At 36.3% G+C, this 24298-nt stretch overlaps 1 long non-coding RNA gene across 2 annotated transcripts in view; it reads right to left on the reverse strand.

Annotated features, from left to right (window-relative positions):
- Positions 1–22172, reverse strand: part of LOC107128968 (uncharacterized) — a 165450-nt gene extending 143278 nt beyond the window's left edge. For both annotated transcript variants that reach the window (XR_001488858.3, XR_001488859.3), the window contains exons 1-2: positions 22112–22172; positions 7754–7842 (exon numbers count right to left, since the gene is read on the reverse strand). This is a non-coding gene — a long non-coding RNA (uncharacterized lncRNA). The remainder of the gene's footprint in view (positions 1–7753; positions 7843–22111) is intronic.
- Positions 22173–24298: the final 2126 nt, after the last annotated feature.

The raw sequence follows: 24298 nt of genomic DNA on the forward strand, positions 1-24298 counted from the left end.
GGCCAAGGTGGGAGGATTACTTGAGGCCAGGAGTTGGAAACCATGTCTCTAAAAACATTAGCTGGGCATGGTGGCTCGTGCATGTAGCCCCAGATTATGTAAACTCCAAAGTTCTTTCTTGCTAGCTCACAAAATATTTTAAAGGACTCAGGAGGCTGAGGCAGAAGGATTGCCTGAGCCCAGGGTTCAAGGCTTCAGTGAGCTATGATTGTGCCACTGCACTCCAGCCTAGGCATCAGAGCAAGGCCCTATCTCTGGAAAAAACAAACAAACAAAACATGCCAGAGCAAAATGTCTTAGTGTTCAATCATTCTTTACACCTGTTTTATTTATTTTTAATTTTTATTTTTTGTGGGTACATCGTAAGTTTTTATGCTTATGAGGTATATGGGATATTTCAATAAAGGCATATGATGTGTAATAATCACATCAGGGTAAATGGGGTATCTGTCACCTCAAGCATTTATCATTTGTGTTTCAAACAATCCAGTTATACTCTTGTAGTTATTTTTAAATGTACAATTACATTATTCTTTATGCCTGTTTAAGATGCATTCTGAATGCATAGGACTAAAGTCATTCTTTGATACAGCAGTGTGAAACAGGAACTATAAAGAGTTGCTCTTATAGATGGAATGTCCTTCTGTGTTCTCTGTTTAGAAGCACAGGAATAAAAATTTGGAATCTCTTCTGTTTGGATCTCACATGGTAGACCCAATGCCAAAAGGATAAATTAAATATTACTTAGTAAGGGGCAAGGACAATATAGAAAATTTATTCTAGTACAAACAGTCTTTACTTCTCTTTCATGAAGTGGGCAAAGAGATGAGTGTCACAGAACATGAATGGGTACAGCTACAGCAAAAGGTCATATTTATCTGTGAGAGAATCTTCCATGTGTTGGGCACCAGTGGAGCCACATTTTTATAAATGGAACCATGCAAATTTAAAATAGTGAGCAACTTAAATATATCAAAATACTCTCACTTTATATATACCATTTGAATTTTAAAAATTCTCTCAAGCAAAAATATAGTTAGAATTTTAGAATTTTATCGTTTGAAAACTGGTGAGTCATGTCCACTGGAAGCGAGCTGGCTTTACCTTTCACGTGGTGAACCCACTATAGCCGGTCAAAAGAAATAAGCAGCAAAATTATGGAGATGGCAAAAAGATCAGTGGTTGCCAAGGGTTTGGGGGAGGAAGGGATGAATAGGTGGAGCACTGAGGATTTTTAGGGCAATGAAATTACTCAGTATAATACTACAACAGTGAATTTATGTCATTATACATTTGTCCAAACTCATAGAATGAATAACGCCAAGGGTGAACCCTAATATAAACTATGGACTCTGGTGATAATGATGTTATCAACGTAGGTTTATTAATTGTAACAAAGGCACCACTCTGGGCGGTGGGTGGGGGAGGGGCTGTTGATAGTGGGGGAGAGTATGCATGTGTACCAGCAGAGTATATATGGGAAATCTCTGTACCTTTATCTCAATTTTACTCTGAACCTAAAATTGTTCTAAAAAATAAAGTCTTAAAAAATACCCATCTTGTTGCCTCATGATTGGTTCTGATTTGTTTGACATTGCCCGACCACATCCCCCTTTCATAAAGTAACAGTTTTATGTCTCATTTAATCAACAGGAGCCTCTGACCATGTCTAGGCATTTAATCTCCTTTAAACAACAGGAGCCTCTGACCATGTCTAGGCATTTTGCTATAAATATAACATGACATTGTTTCCATGTAACAGTAAAAATATTAGAGTCTGTAAAGAAAAATGTGTTTGAACTTGTATATGATGTCATGAAGTTTAAGTGTGTGGCTACTAACAGGCAGAACTGTTTCTTTTGAGGCTTCAATGAAATCTTATTTAGCTTTCAAATAAGTACCTCAAAAGCCAAAAATCTTGCAGATGAAAAATGAGCTACGATGTGGATTATTTTTTAGTCATAATAGTGAAGAAGCGTGTTCATGATCACATAAAAGTGTTGGTAAGAAAGAAATTCTGTAACAAAATTAATATATAGTTCAGTCTATCAGAAACTATTCTTTGAAGGATGTCATTTATCAAAGTACAGATGCTGCTCTAAAAACTACATTGGCCTTTAAACATCACTAATTAAAAAGGAAGTAGAGCTTTAATTTGCCATTTTTTTATCTTTAATACTATTGACATCAAAAAAATCATTCAGAATGCTCATAAAAATTGCTTTCCATGTTTCTTATGACTAAAAAGATTTTTTTCAGAAATGAATTAATCCTCATTCCCTGACACATTTGCCAGCGTTCTGAGATGAAAAGGAAAAAACATTATTATGCACCCTTCCTGAGAGAGCAGTAGAGGCAAGAGCTGAGTCCAAAATTATTCATTTCTGCTTCAAATCTTTCTTGAAATCTTTTCTGTGGCTGTGATGTGCAAGAAATAGGTGGAGAATTTTTATCTCCACCCCCTCAAGTAACATAAATCATCTGCTCCCCCTTTTACAAACATGAAAGAGGAAAACTGTCCATGATGATTTGCAGAGAGTAGGTGTGTGTGAGATCTGCTATTTCCATGGCTGGTTCAGAAGCTGATGTCACGATTACTTCCTACACAGCAATATGGGAAACCACATTAGCAGCAGGAATCCCAGTTGGCGGAATTGCCAATTGTATCTGATAAATAGACAGTTATTTGGAGGAGGAATCCTCTGGACACCTTAGAGAAGTCAATGTTTCACTTAGAAATTAGAAGCTCCTGGAATGGGATGATGTATTTCAAAATCTTTAAGTACAGTGTGGTACAACAATAAATGTTGATTTTTATAATGTTTGTCATCATCATTATTACATTACTATAGCTGTATGCAAGTCTTTCAATAGACACATATATGTTTGTCCAAAAGCAAGGGTTTTGGTGATCAGGAATGAAACTTAATATAAAAATTAAATTTAATTGAACTTTTTAGAAATTGCCCTGAGAAAACCTGGGGTGGGAAATAAGGAGTTGAAACTAGACTGGAAGATAATCTTGGATTCCGAGGGGATCCAAGGTGATTGGAAGCATGACTTTGGCAGGAAGTCATTTTAACATTATGGCATTGAGACATAAATGCCCACCTGAAATAGCTGATAATATGGGGACTGAAGTACTCGTGTTAGTGTGACAGCAGCAGGGTCACTGGATTGAACAACTCCAGGGGGCACCATTCATCCATTCCTTTATTCCAGGAAGTGTTATGGAATACAGAGTATTACACAGAAGCAGCAATTTGGAAAGACCATCGTGAGAGATTCTTTATACAAACAGAACCCTGGTCTATAAAGGCACACATTGAGGTCAGTGTCACCCTGTCCATGCTCTCATCACACTTCTGTGTAGATGTCTTCTCCCTTTTTGTATCGTGTTAAGACATCAGAATGCATCTTCCAAGGTGCTAAGCTCTCTCTACCCCTGCAGAGGCTTATTGTTTCTCCTGAGAAACTTGGCTGGTTATTGTGATGCAGCCAATTGATCTGTTGTAATAATAAATGCCCACTAAATTCAATTGCCAGGTTATCATTTATGTGTTTCAGTTCCTGCTCCGTGGTTCTGTTGGAGGTCCAGAACTGAGCAAGACCTGAACTTGGTAGTTACCCATGTTCCAAATCTAGTGTCTTTCAAACTTTGTCTTGACTGAACATTCCTTTGTTCAAAGAAATACTTACAGAGATGTCCAGTAAATGAAATAGAGAAGCTGTGAATGCTGACTTTGGAAGCCTTTCCTGCTCATTGTCAACACCCACCTGTTGACTTCACTTGTTCCATAGCAGCCACTGTGGGAATTCCATTGACTGTCTAGAGCTCTTCCATACCCAGTGCTAATAACACTACTTAAATAAAATCTGTTTCATTGTCTTTAACTGAATTTCTGGGGGTCTATTATCAACATTACTTGGAAATGTTCCCTTCTCCACTCTAGAAATTAGCTGTGTTTCTAACTGGTAATTTAAAACTAGCACTCCATCTCCATCAACTTGGAAAATTAAATAAATTATAAAAAAAAAAATAAAACTAGCACTGCAATATTTATCTGTACTTATAGAACTGTATTATTCAGGAGTGGAGTCCTTTGGTTGCAGAAAACCCAACTCATTCTGACCTAAAGGCATTCTGTTGACTTACAGGTAGCTGTACATTGAAAGGCTTAGAGGTAGTACTGGATTCAAGCACGGTTTCCCTTCAGAGGGAAGAGAATATGCAAGATTCGATTTCTGTTTCTCACTCTTTTCCTGTTATTCACCCTCAATTTATCTTTATTTATGGGCAGGCTTTCTTCATGTGATAGTCCCTGAGAAGTCTTTCCTGTGATTTTCTTTCCAAGTAACACCAACAGAATTTTTGGAACTATGATTCATTCAACCAGTTGTTTTTTAATTAATAGACTTTATTTTTAGAGCCCTTTTAGGTTTTTTGAAAAATTGAGCAGTGAATACTGACAGCTCCCAAAGATTCTCAACCCCTCCATACACAGTTTTCCCTATTAACATCTTGCACTGATGTGGTACATTTGTTACAACTGATGAACCAGTATTGATATAGCATGATAAACTAAAGCCCATAGTTTATATTAGAGCTCACCTTCTGTGTTGTAGAGTTTGTATGTGTTTTGACAAATATGTAATATCATTTATTCACCATTACAGTATCATACAGAATATTGTTCCAAAATTTCTGTGCTCCACCTGTTCAGCATTTCCTCCCTCCTGCCAAAGTCCTGGCCACTAGTGATGTTTTTACTGTCTCTCGAGTTTTCCTTTTCCCTGAATGTCATATAGTTGGAATCATGCAGTGTGTCATCTTCACAGATTGGCTTCTTTCACCTAGCAATAGGTACTTAAAGTTCCTTTCCGTATGGCTTGAGGGCTTGCTTGCTTGTTTTTATCACTGTTATTACACTGGTATTATTTTATTGCATGGATATACCAGTTTGTTTTTTCATTCACCTATTGAAGGATATCCTGAATGCTTCCAAGTTTGGGCAATTATGAATAAAGTCACTGGAAATGCGTGTGTGCAGGTTTGTGTGGACATACGTTTTCAAATCATTTGGAGAAGTACCAACAAGAGTAATTGTTGGATCATATGGTAATTCTATGTTTAGCTTCTTAAGGATCTGCAAGACTGTCGCCAAAAATGGCCATACCTTTTTTCATTTCTATGTAAATGAATGAGTTGCTGTTACTTCACATCCTGGCCAGCACTTGTCCTTGTCAGTGTTTGGGATTGTACCGTTCTAATAAGTGTGTAGTGGTATCTCATTGTTGTTTTAATTTGCAATACCCTATTGAGACTGGACTAGTTTTAGTTGGTGTCCATTCTTGAATCAAGCTCTGTAGTGTAGGGGATGGAATATAGTGATCAGTCAGGTATGCATCTTGGGCTTTTTATTTAAGCCCAGGCAACAAGGATAGTTTGTGATTTACAGATAACAAATTCACAACTGAAAAGTGATTCACAGTTAAGAAAGACAATTGGATGCCATACTGATAATACATCAGCAATTCACAAGATAAATACATAAACAAAACCTTCTGACAAAATGTAAATATCAGAGTGTTCATAATTTACATCATTCTCAGGTGAAAAACACATGATATCTTTCAAGGGTCAAGGAAAGAGGTGGTGTACGTATGAAGTATGGAAGTTGCAACAAGTGGCAGGGGGAAGGCTGGGCTCAATTTCAACAGTTTTTAAAAAAGTAGAATAAAACCCATTTGTTTTCAATATTCTTCATTGTACATATTGATTCATGAGTATGTATAACTTCTTTCTGTATAAAACATATCACACAGTGTAAATGAAATAAACAATCCACTAGAGGTCTTTTACAATTTAAATTAAGCTATTATTCAATGTAATTACTAGTCTGAACGTTTTGAAGTTTTTCAAAATAAGAACTATCGAGGTTGTTTATTCTACAAGATAGTTCATTGCACAATTATGAATAATCAGCAACAACTCTGTGAGTTGATGATCATAGGGTATATTTTAGTTGAGAACATATTTTTGGCAAGGAATACACAATGCCTATTAATTAAATCAAAGAGATTTTATATATGCTGATTCAATAAATGTTCTTTTCAAATGAATACGTTGGCCAAGTAATAGGTGGTCACTCTAAATGCAATTGGTAAATTTGAATCTTACAGCAGGAAAGGAGGTATGGGTTAAATGTTCGTAAATATAGGCACAAATTAGTGATGTTACTTGGGGAGAGAAGAAGAGAGTTGGCGTAAACATTTCACAGTTTTATAACAGTATTTGTCCAATGATTGATTTAATCTTGTGATTGATCATTAGCAAAAGTGTAAACCATATGGCAACTGACATTTATAAATGTGCTTTTATCAGTCAGTTTTATCCATTGAGAACAGCAATTTAAAGATTCAACACTTTGTAAGTATATTAACACAGTATTCTGGAGAATGTATTGAGTAATAGTGTTGGAAAGATTCTGTGTAGAATCTTTATAGAATCATTAAAGAATAGTATTGGAAAAGAATTTTAACTGGTGATAGACAATATTTACTTCATCCAAAAGCCTGTGTTTATTTCATCCAAAGTTCTGATAATGTCAGAAGTTAGTGATTTCTGGAAATGCACTGGAAATATGTAGAAAATAAGAATAATTTACTTCATTCTTAGAGGATATGAGTTTTAAATACCATGTGAAAAAATAGATCTGAGCTAAATCGAATGGCCACGAAGTGAATGGGTTTGCTAAAGAGAGGAAAATCCTAAATATTTATACAAATTTCATCAATCTCTGCCTTTGTTTTCTAATGTATAGAAATTAGATATAGAAATTAGAAATTTCTATACATTAGTAAACAAAGGCAGAGATTGATGAAATTTGTATAAATATTTAGTTTTCTAATGTATTACATTTATAGAATTTTAGAAAGTAACTTATTTAGCCACCAATCCCACTAAAACTAGCAATAGTAGCTATAGGTTTAATCAGTTGGCCTTTGTGTTTAAAATGAGGCAAATTATTTTTGCCACCAAAGCGGCAAATATGAGACAAAGCACGACGTTCTCTGATTATAAATTGGAGAACTTGGTTAGAAGTTAATTCCTATTTATCGGATGACTTAGGATATCATTTAACTATGATTTAAGCTATCATTTAACTGTCAACCTTTAATAATGTGATGACAAAGTGCACTTTCACTTTGATAACAATTGCTGTTGTCATAATCATCTTCATCATCCACATTTGATTTCCATGATGCTTTAAAATAGTCAAGTGTCACACTACCCAAGAGAAGTGTATCAAATATGGTGCCATATTTTGGTCAAAAATTGTTTTTGGGTCTGAATTTACAGAAGGAGAAATAAGAGAAGAATTTGGATTGAAATAAATAGTTTTATAGAGGTAATCTATTAAACATGTATTAATATACCAGAATAGTTCATGTGGATCATTATGTTTTCTGGTAGATAGAGCACTTGAATGAAGGTATAAAAATATGGCTTAGTCATTAAATAATTTCCCAAAACCTACTTAATCACTCTGGGACTTGTCTCAGCCATAGAACTAAGAGAACAAAGTCAGACTTAAGTCAACACAAGATACTTAACTTACGTAGCTACCGTCTTTAAAAACATCTTTGAACTGTCTTAATGGAATATCACTTCACATTTTTCTGACATCTTTAACACTGTTTTGGTTTCCAAAACAGTTGCCCACTCTCTACCCAACTCTTTCCACTCAACCTTGGGTTATGTAGCTTCCTGGCTTTTCATTCTTTATCTAGAATAAGATCAGAATTTTTTCCCGGGTGACTTATTTTAGTGGATTCCAACTGTGAAAACAACCAAACACATATGAAAGGACGTAGCAGATTTCATCTGAATATTCCTTTAGAATTTTGCCAATCATAAATGTTTGTAGAAAAGAGTGCTCTTAAAACTCTCTGTTAAAATTTGCCCAAATTTGTTTATTCAGTTTTGTCCAGAAAGGAGGGAGTTGGTTATTTGAAGTGCAAATATAGGACTCAATATTTCATTTATTCAGAAGGGGGCACACTTGTGCTTTTAATAGCAGATGTATTCAGATTTGCTGGTATACAAAATTTATACATAAACTTGCCACAGATGACAGAACTACTTCTCATTACCATGGTTTTTTAAAAGGCTTAATGCTTCTTAAACAAGAAGAGTGACAGAATTCAATATGCAGGTTTCTTTTTAAAGAAGGTTTTGTTTTGTTTTGTTTTGTTTTGTTTTTTTAAAGTTCCAGAGTCCTTTTAGGTTAAAAACTCTGCAATTTGTTCTAATAATTTTTCAGTGTGATTGAAACATGTCTATGATCATGGAAATAACATGTTTTTGACAGCTTCTAATACATTTTAGTTTGACCTCTGACGTTCAGCAATTTGATAGCCTTAAAAACATTTTCTTTGCTGGTTTTCATTAATAATGTGACATAATTTGTATGCCAAGATAACACTGACCCATTTGGAGAATAAAGACTTATGCAATAATGTATCTTTCTACCAGTGGACTTAATTGTTCTTAGCCATAATTGTTTCTCCCAGGGACACAAGATTGTCTTTGCATGTTTGTCTAAGGAATTTACTCTAAAACCTTTGAAAATCATAGCCAGCTTCTACTACTTTGGCCTCAGTGCCATCATGCTCTAGACAATTCAAGTATTTGGTCAAAAATGATAAAACCCAAATGATTTAAAATATACGGTAATAACTGTGATAAATACAGAGGATACGAGAAGATAGAATACATATACAATTAAATTTGCTTTGAGGTATTGTTAAAAGCTTATATGGGTTGTAACCTGTCTGACAATATATAGACAATGGGGGATATCTTTACTATATAAAGCACTTTTACAAATGATAACAAATATTTAAGATAATTCAGTAGAAAATATGCAAAGGTAAAAGATGGTCATTTGACAATTTCCAATATGGATGAATGGGAAATTACCATTATACTATATTCAGTGTATACAGGAAAACAATCCTAGTCTATATGGTTGAAGTAGTTCATATTTTTGTCCCTGTTCAACACTCATGTTGAATTGTAATTCCCAATTTTGGAGATGGAGCCTGGTGGGAGGTTGTTGGATCATAGGGGTGGATTTCTCATGAAGAGTTTAGCACCATCCCCTTGGTGCTGTTCTCATGATGATTAGTTCTCCTAAGACCTGTTTGTTTAAAAGTGTGTGGCACTGCCCCCGCCATTCTCTCTCACTCTGGCTCCCATTCTCACCATGTGATGAGCCTGCTCCCCATTTGCGTTCTGCCATGATTAGAAACTTCCTGAGATCTCCCCAGAAGCAGATGCTGCTATGCTTCTGATACATCCTGCAAAACTGTGAGCCAATTAAACTTCTTCACTTATAATTTACCCAGTGTCTTACAGTTTCTTTAGAGCAATGCAAGGAAGTCCTAATACATATTTTCAGTCTTCTGCCTTCACAACGTTTTCAAGAGAGCAATGTTGATACAGATGTTAATTGATATTTCATTTTCAGATGATAATCATGCAATATGTATCACTGATTTCAGTATACCCTTTGACTAAACATTCAACATCTTTCTTAAGGAAACGATCTGAGAAAGAGATAACTGTACAAAGATGTTTCTTGCCATGATGCTTAACGTAGTGAGCAGTTGGTAACCACATAAGCATCAAGGAAAAATAATTAGTTAAATGTTTTAAATGTGCTGTGGTAAAATCCTTTAAATGAGTACTTCATAACTATTAATACCACAAAGAGAGCCTACACCTATTGATTTTTTAAGTCTAAGTATGTTGGTAAATTGAAAAAGTAGGTTAACAGGGAGATTATGGAGTAATTCCAATTTTGTGAGGGAACCATCATTCTACCCTCTACATCCATGAGATAAATTATTTAGCGTGCACATATAAATAAGAACATGAAATATTTGTCTCTCTTTGCCTTGCTAATTTCACTTAACATAATGTCCTCCAGTTCCACCCATGTTCTTGCAAATGACAGGATTTTATTATTTACGGCAGAATAATATTACAATGTGTATATAGACCACATTTTCATTATCCATTCATCCACTGATGAACACTTAGGTTGATTCCATGTCTTCACTATTGTGACTAGTGCTACAGTGAACATGGGAGTGCTGATATTTCTTTGATGTACTGATTTTTCTTTCTTTTGGGTATATATCTCCTTTATTTGGGATCATATGATAGTTTTATTTTTAGTTTTTTGATAAACCTCTATATTCTTTTCCATAGTGACTATACTAAGTTATATTCCCATCCACAGTGTGCAAGCATTCCTCTTTCTCTGCACCCTTACTGGAATCCATTATTTTTTGTCTTTTTGATAAAAGACATTTTAACTGGGGTGAGATGATACCTCATTGTGGTTTTGAATTGCAATTTTTAGATGATTATTGATGTTGGCAATTTGTATGTCTTCTTTTGAGAAATGTCTATTGAGATCTTTAGCCCATCTTTAAATCAGATTATTTGTTGACTTTTTTTTTTTTTTCTATTGAGATGTTTGAATTTCTTATATATTCTGGCTATTAACCCCTTCTCAGTTGAATAGTTTGCAAATATTTTCTCCCACCCTGTTGGTTGCATCTTTGCTTTCCTATGTGCTAACTAGCTTTTGTTGCATTACATTGGCCAAGCAAGTCACAAAACTAGTCCAAATACAACAGTCACGATGGCTCACACCTGTTATCCCAGCACTTTGGGAGGCCAAGGCAGGTGGACCACCTGAGGTCAGGAGTTGGAGACCAGCCTGGCCAACATGGGGAATACTAAAATATCCGCCTCTACTAAAAATACAAAAAAGTATCCAGGCATGGTGGCAGGCGCCTGTAATCCCGGCTTCTCTGGAGGCTGAGGCAGGAGAATTGCTTGAACCCGGGAGGCGGAGGATGTAGTAAGCCGAGATCACGCCACTGCACTCCAGCCTGGGCAAAAAGAGTGAGACTGTGTCTCAAAAACAAAACAAAAAGCAGTCAACAAAGGGATCTCACTTCTTGATAGAAGAAACTCCAATGTTACATTGCAGAGGGCAAAGGAAGGAGTAAAGAATAGGGGTCCTTTTTGTAGTCTGCTCCTCTAGTAAAAAGCTAAATTCTGAGAAAACAGACTAAATATAGAAACACAAATTGTGAATCCAATGCAAAGAAAAAGTTGATTAAGTCATGAGTGAGTATCAAAAAAAAGACTAAGGTTTTCAAGTTCTTGAGGCATACATGTGAGATTCCTATCTGAAGTCCTTCATTTTCTAACTACGGAAACTTAAATAATGCATCAATAGGAATAAAAATACCTTGTGTCCTTTAAAATGTGGGTAATGCCTACGATTCCCTTCTTTGTTGTTGTGAGAATAAAGCAGGATTACTTTTTTTAAAAGTTCTTTACAGAGGCTTCCCATTGCAGGTACTTCATGAGTGTCTAGAGTAATTCACTAACTTTATTAGGTAAACCCTGCTGTAGTTATTAGTGAATCACATTGTACAAACTAATGAACTAGAAAATAGAATCAAATAATCAATACAGTGGAAATAAGACTGAAGTTGAAGATATCTAGCCGGGATCATGGATTCTAGGTCTGTGCAACCTTAGGCAAGTCACAGTATTTCTCTAGACCTGTGTCGTTTCTAAGAAAATGATGCTTCTTCTTGGAGCTGAAATGTCATTCTGCTCTAAGAAAATTACAACCAAGAATGTTCCTTTCTCATTTTCATTTTCCAAATTGTATTTCTGCTTGCAAAACAATATTGTATTCTTGTATCAGAGAGTTTTAGGGCAAACGAAGATGATCAAGTGAATATTTGAGTGTTTGGGAAAGGAGTGGACCAGGGTGAGGAGACCCGAAATTATCACCCCAGTTGTTAAGTAGCTGAGAAGGACTCCAACATTATGAATATTTCTGGTTATCAGGCCTGTCTGAAGTTATTCCAAATAATTTTTGTTTTCAGTTACAGCGATGTGTGACTAATTGTTAGTGTGCATTCTTAATGAGCATATATCACATTTAAAAATAAAATATTACTTAAAAATGCTACAAATAAAATTACACAACTTTGAAGCTGAGTTCTATTAAGTAGCTGATTGTGTGAGTTATATAAGAATATGAGATATAACCTAATGTACTAATGCACCTTCTAGTATCTATCCTGCACTGCTCTGGTTAGCACCAGTGGCTCCAAATGACAAGAAAGTGTCATGACATCAAACAGCAGGGCAGAATTCCACCAAAGAATACTGAACACTTTTATTAGGAAAATAGGAAAAGGAAGAAAAAAAGAAAATAGTGGCAGTTTCTTTGGACAAAATCTGGGTAAAAATTACTACCCTCAGGGTAGAAATTTTCTTAAATTGGGAAATCATACCTCGAGCTGAGAGCTTGGCGTATTTGTTCACAAACCTATTAACTTCTCTATAGCTTCCCATTAAACATCACAAGTAGTTTATTCCCATATCATCTGGGCAGTGGGCCAGATTTTGCCTTGAATTTCTCATTCCTATATTTTCTTTGACTGTTTTACTGATCTTCATGAACTTTCTTTTTTCTTGTTTTTTTTTTTTTTTTGAGATGGAGTCTCACTCTGTCGCCAATGCTGGAGTGCAGTGGTGCGATCTCAGCTCACTGCAACCTCCATCTCCCAGGTTGAAGTGATTCTCCTGCCTCAACCTCCCAAGTAGCTGAGATTACAGGTGCATACCACTGTGCCCAGCTAATTTTTGTATTTTCAGTAGAGACACCTTGAAACTATAAGTGAAGAGGTCACCTCAAAATATACAGAGTCAAAAACAGGCTTCTGAGGAGGTAAATGTGTTTTAAATAAGGAAATCTGCATTGTAACTTCAAAAATGTCATTCATTCAGAAGGTAAATCAACAGGAAAATAGACCTTGAACAAGACTCTTTTTCATGTCTATTTGAATAAGAATGCTATTGAATTTGCGGTGCTAATAAAATAGTTTAAAACTTATAGCATTATTTTCTGTATCCAAATAAGTGAAAATATTTTTTTAATATAATTTGGTATGGTTTATACTGAGTTAGCTTTGAGGATGCTAACACTCTCTAATACTTTTCCCCCAAATGTTGATATATTTGTATTTATTCTATATGAAACATTCAAATAGTGTTTTAAAATGATATCCATAGTGTCATCCAAAAACCTACCACAAAATGTTTTAGTCTTTATTATAATTTCAATTATGTGGAAGTTAAACATATGTGACTATAACACTTTTTTTAGATTGTGGTTTACAAAAAAAAAAAAAAATCATTCCCCTGTTGAATAATTCAATAGGTTTATATTGGCAAAATCCATGTTCTGGTCACTTGGGTCCAGCCCCCATTAAGCCTGTAGTCCAGTGGAAGAAGAGTTCAGTAAACTCTTAAAACTGAAAACTTAACATGCAGTGTAATAGTCCTATGCTGGGGTCAACATAGTGTATTACAATTGCATATTGCGGAGTCCTCTTATTTGAACTCAGAGGGTCGGAGAATTTCCAGGGAAGGTAACATGGAAGGTAATATCTGACAAATCAGTAAAAATCAGCCAAAGAGATGGAACAGAATACTTCATCTCAGTAAGCGTTATATACAAATGTATAGAGGTAATAACAAGAGTTGGCATTCTTTAAAGAAGTAAGAGTTCAATGAAACTAGAAGTTAGAATTCCTGAAAAGATGACACGGAGATTGGGAATAATAAATCTGGAGTGGTAAGCCGGGGTGTCATCATGGAAGTTCCTTTTTATCAAGTTAAAGAATTTGACCTTTCTTCTAAGAAGATTGGAATTCTACAGAAATGTTTTAAATAAGAAAGCAGCCTAGTTAGGTTCACATTTCAAAAAAATCATTTCAGTACAAATAGAGGATGATAGACAAATGAGAGCAGCAAAGACAGAGGCTGAGAAACTCATTTGGAGTCAGCTATAGTGGTTCTAGGTGACAGATACTATTGGCCTCAACTAGAATACCTGTAAGTGGGGATGGAGACAAGTAGCTGGAATCATCATATTTTTAGAAGATTAAATTGAGAGTGCTTCAGATTGGATGTAAAGGAGGGTGAGGATCAAGGGTTAAGGAAGCTAACTAGATTCGTGAGATCTGTAACAGTGATGGTTGATTCCTCAACTGAACTAGGAAACATACACTAAATATGGCAAGTGAAAGTAATGAGATCATTTGGTGGCATAGTAAGGTTTTCCTTCTGTAAGACTTCAAGTGAGATGGCTAGCAGAAATTTATGCATATGGATTATGAACAAAGTCCTTTTCAGGAACAAGATCTGAGCTAGAGATACAAACTTTGAGGTTGTCAGCAAGCAGATGGTAATTAAACATATGGGAGTAGATAATCTTACTCAGGGATGATATATAAAGGAATGATTCTCAAACTTTGGGGTCAGATTAATTACCCAGGAAACCCAATAAAATTCAAAATCCTGGGTACCAACTCCAGAGTGTTTCATTGAGTAGGTGTAGAATGTAGTTCCCAAATCTGCCTTGTTGAAAACCAGAGCCTCACCCAATGGTTCTGGTAGAGATGATGTTGTGACACCGCTCTGAAATATAATGAGAAGAGGATCTTGCATAGTGTCCTGAGTAGTATCGGAATGTAAGCGATGGACAAAGAAAAAGGAACCCAGAAAGAAGACTGCAAAAAAACAAGCAGAGGTATTGAAGGAAAACCAGGAGAATAAAACGTTACAAATTCTGTAAGAAAATAGTGGGTACAAGAGTGGTGAACAGGGTCAGAGTGCTGAGAGAGAAAGTAAAGATAAAGGCTAAAAACACCCACTGGATGTAACAAAAAGGAGGTCATCACAAAGTTGGCAAGAACAATTTTGGTAGAATTATGTGGGCTGAAGCCAGATTGCAGTGGGCTGAGGGTTGAATATGAGATGAGGATAAAGAGACAAGAAGCAGAGGCAAAATGTTATAAAAGAAGTTGGGACTAGAAGGGCAGGAAGTCACTGCAGCAGAATGTGGACTGAAGGGTGAGATGTTTTTAGTAGAGAAACGACTCGAGTGAATGTGCTATCTCATACCTGAAGCGTTCCATCCCTAATTTCATTTTAAAGTTTTTGTAAACAGATTCATTGAAGTATAATCTACATATTATAAAATTCATCTGTTTAAAGTATACAATTCAATTTTTTTTTTTTTTTTTTTTTGAGACGGAGTCTCACTTTGTCACCCAGGCTGGAGGGCAGTGGTGCCGTCTTGGCTCACTGCAACCTCCGTCTCCCGAGTTCAAGCAATTCTCCTGCCTCAGCCTCCCAAGTAGCTGGGATTACAGGCATGTGCCACCACGTCTGGCTAATTTTTTGGTATTTGTAGTAGAGATGGGGTTTCACTATATTGACCAGGCTGGTCTCAAACTCCTGAGTTTGTGGTCCACCCACCTTGACCTCCCAAAGTGCTGGGATTACAGTGCCACGCCTGGCAATTCGATGATTTTTAATAAAATTACAGAGCATACAAGCATTGCCACAATGTAGTATTAAAGCATTTTCATTGCTCCATATTCCATACACCCATTTACTGTTAATCCACATTCCTACATTCTGCCCCAGGCAAATACACATGCATTGTGTGTCTCTACAGATTTACCTATTCTATACATTTCATAGAAGCCATACAACATGTGGGTTCTTTTGTGTCAGAGTTCGTTTGCTTAGTGTATTGTTGGAGAGGTTCCCTCCTGTTGTAACATGTATCAGTGCTTTATTACTTTTATATTGCTGCCTTATATTCCATTTTATGGATAGAGCACATTTTATATATCCATACTTCAATAGATGGACATCTGGATAACTTCCCCTTTTTGACCATCATTCGTGAATGATACTGCTATGAATAGTCACATGAAAATCTTTAAGCATAGGTTTTCATTGCTCCAGGATAGTTATCTAGGAGTCTGATTGCTGGGTTGTATGTTAAGTTTGGGTTGAACTTTCTCAGAAATGGTCCAACTTTTTTCCAACGTGGCTGCAACATTTTACATTCACGCTCTTTCATCTCTGCCCTAATAAGCACATATTCACTTGCCTTTATAACTGCATTCATTTAATTATCCTGAAGGAAACAGAACTGTGCCCTTTTGGATATTGGGGAGCAAAGTAAGGTGCTGCTTTGGGTTCTGTACATTATGGTTAGGCCAGAAATGATGGAAATATGAATTAGCACCAGTCTGCCCCCTAGTGGTGGTCTAGACTGCTGTGCTGTCAACCTAAATCCATGGGGCCAAACTTCCGAGCAATCTACTCTTTCCTTCACACCCTCTGTCACCCTACCTCCATCTTTTCTTGCAAAGACTAAACAGTGGATATGCTCAAACAAATTTAGAAAGTGTATAGTGCGGTGCAGTAGTTCACAAGTATCAGTCTACTAGTCATATCTACCAGAGATATGGACACCTACTCTCATGTGTTTAAGCATCACCTGCTGGGGGACTTGAGCAAAGTTACTGAACTTCATGTAGTAAGCTCAGTTGTTTCTGTAACTCTACAATGAGGATTATGATAACACCAGGCTTAGTTATACTGCAATGATTCAATGAAATTTCATAGGTAAAACACCTAACACAGTTAAACCTAGAGTTAGCATTCAAGAAAAAGTAAGTGTTCCTATTTTACGATAGTAAAAGTGGTCACAAGAGTAGTCAAATGCTACAATGACATTCTATTTATAAAATTGTTTTTTTTTTTACCTGTTCTCATTTGCTTATATCTTGTGTTTATGCTCTCTATTTAAAAGTAAAACATCTTTGAATTTAGAACTACTGTTGACTGAATTTATTTGACAGTCTACAGTGTACTGTAGACAATTTATTTGATATTGATAAAAATCACAAAAGTAACAATGATACTGCCCTTCATTATTTTATAGTAACAATATATCAAGAGATTTGCTAAAGTCTTCTTGTATGTAAAATTTAATGCAGAAAACATTTTTATAAGGTAGGTAAAGATCTCAGATAGTCTGTGTTGGAGAAAATATTTCAGCCACATCTTTCTCGCTGCACCCATGTTCACTACCTGTTGTGTGGCCAGTCCCCATGGAAATGACAATATCAATTACAGCTGGTTTATAATTGAGACGTATATAGGCTAGAATGAGCTTTTGTTGCTCTTTTGTCAAAGAGAAAAAGTAAGACCAGAAATGGCCTGAATTTGATGATTACTGCAGTCTGCAATTCAGCAATTCAAGATAGTTGCACTCTCCTTCCCAATCCACCCTAACATCTGCTTACTTTTCCCCATTGATAGCTAAAGTTTGCTCCCCGAAATAGCCAAAGGTTAATTGGAAATTTTATCCTTGTAAAGTAAATGCATAGGCCTTCTTTTGTTTTTCTCTTAACAGTGCTGCAGACTGTTTAGAATTTATTCTCTGATGGCAGTTGTTAAGTTACCTCTTTTAATGGCTGTTTTATAACTTTAAAAGGAAAATTGTTTCCAGGGAAGAGAGCATGCCTCCAATACAGAAATCAGGTATTTAGGGGGATGAACCATCTAATAAAACACTTTGGACAGCCCATCATAGTGTTCAGACACACAGTTCTAGAAGAGAAATAAGAAAGCATTTCTTTGGCCAAATGTGATCTGAACCATCCTGGGTTTTGCCTCACATGCTGTGAGAGACATTTATTCTCTTGACTATTCAATTATTTTGCCAGGGAGATGTGGGAATTAAAGTAGCAGCAATCATGGTAACATGTATGTTAAGCATCAAAATACTTGCACTGAACAGACAGAGTTGCCAGTTGTATTTTCAACTTGGGTTTACATATGGAAAATATTATTACTATTTCCTTCAATGTCATCCATTTTTAATGGCTCCTATTCCATCCAAATTTTAAGCTGTAAATATAGTCTAGTATTTGAAAAGAAAATCTCAGTAGTCCTAATGCCAGAGGCTGTAACTAGTTTGTTTGCCAGCAAAATTTGTCTTTAGTTTACATGTATCTAGATGCTTGATTATATGTCCCCAAATCCAGTCATAATTTAGCCCAGAATTTTCGACTAACAGAACCTAAGTGTAGATATATTTGTTTGTCTCATACATTTTAAAAAAAGGAATCTGTGAGCAAGCCTTTAAATATCAAGAGATTCCACAATCTGTATTTGGGATTCTCTTCATAAATAAAAGATTTTAAAATGCTTTCTTATCCCTGAGTAGGACACTGGACAAATAATGCATACTTACACTCTACTATTTGATATTTGTCCAAGACCTCCCAAACACCTTTGGTTTTTGCTTAATATTAGTCGATATTTAATCTACTGAAATATTTTAGTCCGTCTTTTTTTTCCCCCTGTAGAAAATTGACTCTAAATTTAAAGCAGCCTTTCTAATGCAATCTGAGCCAAAAGGTATAATTCACTTTAAAGTAATCTGAGGGCAAGCTTAGAAGTGTGTAGGTAGTAGGGCAAACATTTATTTAATTTCCTATACTACTATAGAAACGATAATAACTAACAAACATTAAATACTTATTCTATGTCAGGTGCTGAGGTTTACGTACATTATCTCGTGTAATTCTCACAACAGGCCATAAAGTAGGTGCTAAATGCTATTATTAGTTTAACAGCAATAACAAAAAAAATTCTAAACCTCAGAGCAGTTATGTACATTGCCTATGGTAAGGGACTGAGCTAGGACTATCTTCTCTCTAAAACTCACTTCCTCATCACTCACTCTCTTACTCTGTCTTACCTTGACATTACATTCTAAAGTATTTTTAAAAATATATTTAGGTTCAGCACACGCCGGTTATTCCAGCACTTTGAGGGGCCAAGGCAGGTGGATCCCTTGAGGCCAGGAGTTCAAGACCAGTCTGGCCAACATGGCGAAACCCCATTTCAACTAAAAATGCAAGAATTAGCTGGGTGTGGTAGTGCACGCCTGTAATCTCAGCTACTCAGGAGACTGAGGCTGGAGAATCACTTGAACCCGGGAGGCAGAGGATACGGTGAGCTGAGATCGCACCATTGCTTTTCAGCCTGGGCGACAGAGGGAGACACTGTTTACAAATAAATAAATAAATAAATGTTTATTTTAAATATAAGTAATTAAAAACATAAAGCTACCTAAAAATGCATATTTATATAAATAAATATTCATCTTCATACTTAATAAAATGCTCACGGAACTCTGTGCTCCTCATCACACCTTTTGGGTCACAGAGGGTCCTCTTTTTATGAATGGCCCATCAAAGCGGTCAGTGTTAGGTAGCATTCTTTCCCAGTATTTTCCTTTTTTTTTTTTTTTTTGCTACTGTAAATGAATTATGTATGAACCCTCAAGTAATTAGCAAAGACGTTGTTGTTCAGCTGAATTTTAAACTAATTAATCTGACCTAATTCCTGTCAAAAATAATTAGGATAAAATATGTCCTCCCTAAGCAACTCTTTGAAGCTGAGACGCTAAAGCACAGTACCTCCTGTGTATGCACTGCTCTAAAATTGAGAGGGCCATTTATTTAAGTTTTAAAGGAAATGCTAAAATGCTACCTTGTGAATTGCCACCTGGGCATCATCTCCTCCTCCTTGGTTTCTATATTCAAATAAAGAAAAGAAGTTGAACTAGCAATGGGACTGTAACATGAGTGGTCTCAATGAGCCCTTCACATCACGTGGTTTGCAATTAAAACATCCAAACTGGTTAATTTCTCCTCTTCCAAAAGGCTTCCTGCTGAATATGTGTGCCGTGTGCCCCGTGCCCCGTTTCTCAGCCCCTTCACTCCTTTTTTTTTTTTTTTTTTTTTGAGACACAGTCTTGCTCTTGTCCCTTAGGCCAGAGTGCAGTGGTATGATCTCAGCTCACTGCAACCTCCACCTCCCCAGTTCAACCAATTCTCTTGTCTCAGCCTCCTGAGTATCTGGAACTACAGGTGCTTGCCACCATGCCAGGATAATTTTTTTTTTTTTTTGTATTTTTAGTAAGGACGGGGTTTCACCATATCAATCAGGCTGGTCTCGAACTCCTGACCTCAGGTGATCTGCCTGCTTCAACCTTCCAAAGTGCTGGGATTACTGGCAGGAGCCACCACACCTGGCCCACTTTTCTTAATATAAAATTGATTAAGCTGTCTTCTGTCTCCCCATCCCCTACCTGCCCCAAATAACATTTTAAAATATCCTTAGTGATATAATGAATTGGGAAAGTGTCTCATGTAATAACTAAGTCCTAAGCTATATATTTCTAGAAAAAAATAATTTAGGAAAAGCAAATAAGCAAGCTTTACCCATAGCTGCAGCTGGTCAACAAGTTGAGATGATCATGGGTTGCAGCAACTGTGGAGGTTTGTATATGCTGGTGTTTGCCCAAAGCCTTCACTACTGCCCTGTCATTCTATAGCAGCCTCTTCTGCGTGCCCCCTAACCTTGCTCTCGAACATATTATGGAGCTCTTGGGAGAGGAGCGCATTGTGGAGTATATCTGTCACATCCCCAAGCAGTTCAGAGTTAATAATTTCCTTATTAAACCTATGAACCCTCCATGTTTTCTAGTCCTCCCTCCCCAACCCCCTTCCAAGTTAGTTTCTAGGCAACCAATAAGCGCTGAATTACATTAAGCTCTTTATTTCAAGGCTGCAGTTCAGAATTTTGCTGCATATTTGTTGGCTCATTTATAGAGACCGCAGCATAAAATTCATTAATTCTGTCTGATCTGCAGTACATTAGTGATTTGGTTAGAACCACATCACCTGTACCTGTTTATCATGTTTAAATCACTCAGTGCCATGATGTTCTTCTTTATGTAGCTTATGCCAAAGATATTGTGAGCTCTAATTTGAAATCACAGAAGCAAGAATTTCCACAATTCCCAGTTCTTGGTTATCTTTCAGCACCTTGAGATAGTCTTTTATGAAATTAGAAATTTCAAAATCTCCTTTTTTGAATGACCGAAATGTCTAACAGCTGACTATTAGTAAGAAAGATCAGAAATGTAAGGTTCAGGAATAGCCTGAAATGCAGTAAGCATTTGCAAAAGGGAGGATATTGTTTGCTTTAACAAACTGAAATTTTGGTGTGAAAGAGAAGCAAGCCTTTGGAAATATTCCTTTGTTGGTATGAGTCAAGGAATTGAGGTTGTAATTTCAAATTTTACCAAGGACAGTGTGAGAATGAAGATTAATCTTCCGGCAGAGCTGTTCTCTGTTTTGAATGTTGAATGGTTTGAGATATTCTCTCGAAAACTCTGAGCAAGCACTCTCTCTTTCTATGTGACATTTATAAACAGATCTGGTAAGTCTCTAAGTGTATAATATATTAAGGTCCTCACAATTGATCAAAAATATGAATTAAATATTTGTTCGCTCTGTAGTTTCTTAAAACACAAAGCAGTAATCTACACTGGCCACACTAAAATGGTGACTTTGAGAAGACAAAGTAAAATCCTTTTAAAACTCAAACTTGAATCTAATCTCTTTCCTTTCACCTGCTTATAATGTAGCTGAGGCAGGTGTGTGTGGTGTATAGAGCTGTAGAAATAAACTAATTGAATAGTCTTATGGCATAGAGAGCCAGCTGTCCACCAGAGTTGCATGGTAGAAAAACCTTCTAGGAGACCCTACTCTCAAGAAGGAGTGGCCCAGATTAGACAGGGACTACATCTCCCAGAGGACTTTGCATCTAGAGTTGCCACTTACTGGATTTGCTTCATAAAATATGAGCAGAAGGGAGGTATGCCATTTCCAGGCGTGGCCTACAAGATCTTCTGTATGATCTCCCATGTGACTGCCTCTCTCTCTCTTTTTTTTTTTTATTTTACATTCTTTTATATCAATAGTTTTTGGAGTACAGTTTTTGGAGGCATGGAAAAGTTCTTTAGTGGTGATTTCTGAGATTTTAGTGCACCCATCCTCTGAACAGTATACTCCCATATGTCTCTTTCTTCCCCCTCTGCCCATTGGATATCAGTAACCTCTCAAGCTGGGGAAAAGTGAGAAGTTTTGTCAAAGCCCCCGTCACCAGCAACTGCATGGAGTATCACCTGTCTAGATCCCTGACAATAAAACTATTGTTTATCACTGAGAATTTGGGTATATCTGTTTCAACAGCTCGTTTTACCTTGACTTCTACACGTGCCATGCGTGAGTCACAAGACAGGATGACTTCAATCAGTACAACCACAAATATTCTTGACTGCTTACTATGTGCCTTGCAATGCAGATTCCAAGGATTCTATGGTAACCAGACAAGAATGGCATCTTAAAGTAGCAGGAAAAAAATGGACACACTTCAAACTATTGCAATCAATCTGTTAATTATATACATGTAATGAAATGCAAAATAGAAATTTAGTACCTATAGAGCATATAATACAGTAAGATTTAAACTACTCTGGGGTTGAAAAATATTTTCATTCATTAATACTTAATATTATTATTTCCGAATGTTAGTTCGGATGAAAATAAATCTGGATTTCATGTTAATAGAGAGCTGAGTCCAGAGTAGACTAGTAGAATCAGTAGGTTAAATTGTTTCTTCCTTTCCTCCCCCAACACCCAGGAATCAGGATGCAACTATAAACCATTTCTTAAATAGTTTTTTTTTTTTTCCTTTGGAAAAAGGAGGCTGGGTGCAGTGGCTCACATCTGTAATCCCAGCACTTGGGGAGGCCGAGGCCGGTAAATCATTTGAGGTTAGGAGTTCGAGACTAGCCTGGCCAACATGGTGAAACCTCATCTCTATGAAAAATAGAAAACTTAGTTGGGCGTGGTGGTGCATGCCTGTAATCCCAGCTAATCTGGAGGCTGAGGCAGGAGTCACCTGAACCCAGGAAGTGGAGGTTGCAGTGAGCCAAGATTGTGCCACTGCACTCCAGTCTATGCAACAGAGTGAGACTCCATCTCAAAAAAAAAAAAAAGAAAAGAAAAGAAAAGAAAAGGAAAGCACTTAGGAAACATTTCACTTAATCCTTTCATAGATGAGGAGGAGAAATGTATTTTCCGAGCTTATAATGCCTTCCATTTTAATATATGGAACATTTAGTGTGGGCCAGGAACTATGCTAGTTACTATTTTTTATTGTAAAATGTAATAGACATATAGATTAGTACACCATAAAATATAGGTCAGTGATTTGTCCCCTGATAAACAGAACACTCATGTAATGTACCTAAATCAAAATCTGATAATCGCCTGCTCCTGAGAATCACGAAACAGCCTAGCCCAATTCCAGCTACCTTTCTCCCCACCTACTACCTTTCCTTTTATGGTCATGGCTACTATCTCCCTTTATAGTTTTACTACATTACCATGTATCCAAAAATACTGGGCTTTATTATTTTTTGAAGTTTAAATACATTGAATCTTAATACTATATATTCTTGTATGTCTGTCTTCCTTAACTCTACATTTGTGGTTTTCATTCATGCTCTTGTTTGTAGCATTCCTTGGGTCTTTCACATTCTATCCTATAAACATATCACAATGTATTTCATTGTATGGACATTATACAATGTATCTAGTTTAGTATGAAAGATATATAGTTGTTTGTTATGAATAGCAGGATTCTACATAATCTTACACCAGCTTCTTGACACACAGGTGCATGCATGTACTTCCAGTTCCTAATTTTCAGACTTTGGTATTATGTTATAGCAGGCACCCATGCCTCTGTACCATTCTCCAAAGTTATTTTCTTATTTTAAAAAGTTGGGAATGGAGGGCTGGTATAAAGTAATAGAGTCAGATATACTACACTGGCCGTCTGGTTACAGTACCACAGACGTTTAGTTCAATATTTAATGGGCGAAGCTGAGTTCCATCCAGTATCATTGAAACAAATGACTGGAGAAAACAGATGATCGGTATCCTTTTTGGAATGCCATTACTCATTTTTTTATTTGTTTAACCATTTTTAACATGGGGAAGATGAGTGTGTTCTTGCTTTCAAGTTTGATTTTACTATTTTTAATGAATTTTTTTCTGACTTTTTGGTCAAGCCAAGTTTTTTCCACATCATAGCATAAGCTGTTCCCTTTGCCTGGAATGTTCTTATTTTAAAGCCTTGCATGATTAGCTAGTTTCTTATTATGATAGTTTTAACTTAACGCAGAAGTCTCTCTTGAGTGTCTTACCTACCCCAAGTCACTCTTTATTACATTTCCCTTTATATTTGCTATTAGAGAATTTATCACTACATGTAGCTATCCTGTTTATGTTTTATTCCTTTTAAATGTTTCCTGGGACCTCCTTTTCTTGCCTTCCAGAAATATAAGGACCAGCAATCTCATCTCTTTTTCTTTTTTTT

Source organism: Macaca fascicularis, chromosome 2 (assembly GCF_037993035.2).
Source record: "Macaca fascicularis isolate 582-1 chromosome 2, T2T-MFA8v1.1".
In the NCBI taxonomy this organism is placed as follows: domain Eukaryota; kingdom Metazoa; phylum Chordata; class Mammalia; order Primates; family Cercopithecidae; genus Macaca; species Macaca fascicularis.